This window comes from Plasmopara halstedii (assembly GCF_900000015.1).
Source record: "Plasmopara halstedii genome assembly, contig: Scaffold_555, whole genome shotgun sequence".
Classification (NCBI taxonomy): Eukaryota; Oomycota; class Peronosporomycetes; order Peronosporales; family Peronosporaceae; genus Plasmopara; species Plasmopara halstedii.
The window spans coordinates 1,596,726-1,597,769 of NW_020187475.1; positions in this window are offsets into that span (position 1 = coordinate 1,596,726).

Here is a 1,044-nt window from a genome sequence, read left to right on the forward strand (position 1 = left end):
ATAGTAATGGCATGGTTGAGACACCATGCCGAAGGACTCGGTAGGCAACAAGGGCGTAGTGGTCTTTGTGGACCGTTTGAGCAAGATGACTCATCTTGCGGCAGTGCCGGACACCATCGACGGTGTGGGTACAACGACGCTGTTTGTCGATTGTGTCTTTCAACAACATGGACCCCCGAAGTCAATTGTCTCTGATAGAGATCCGCCCTTCATTGCGGAGTTTGGTCTACAATCTTCGAGGTGCTGGGCACCAAGTTGACTATGTAAAAAGCGGACTACCCGCAGACCGATGGTCAGACTGAGCGCGTGAATCGCGTCGTTATAAACGTATTTCGCAGCGTCTCCGCTGAGACGCCGAAGCGCTGGAGCGCTTTGTTGCCACTCGTAGAGTTTGCTTTGATCAATGCAGTGCATTCATCTACCGGCTACACGCCGTCCTACGTGAACGAGCTTATTAATCCTCGCGTCTCGCTAACGCTGCCATCCCATGGCGCAGGGCTTTGTGGTGGGATAAATAGCCGAACGGCTAGCTGATGCCAGTTTTTTCATTTTGCGTAAAGAAGTCGAAGACTTTATGTCTACCAGAATGAGTGTCTTACGACACGTTCGCGATGCGATGACTGAATGCTAAGACATGCAGAAGAATATACAGACGTAAAAGAAAGAAGAAATGTTGAAAACATTGCGGTCGGAGATCTGGCTTTATTGAATGCTAAGAACCTCCTCACACATACAGTTACTGCTGTCCTTAAGACGAACATTCGTCGACGGTTTATTGGACCTTTTAAGATTGTGGCCAAGCGAGGCCTAGCGTATACGCTGAGCCTTCCGAGAAGGATGCGCACCCGCCCGTTGCTTTTTGTAGGCCTGCTTAAGCGGTTTCGGGATCCGGCGCACGTGAACGCGGAAGCATTTGCACCGGGGCAAAACCCAATGGCGCTCGGCCACCCAGAATTCGAACCAGCAACTGGTTCTTAACACGGAATGCAACAACTTTCGTTTTCAAAGCCGCAAGGCGCCTCACCGTCGCACTCAGTGACGTAT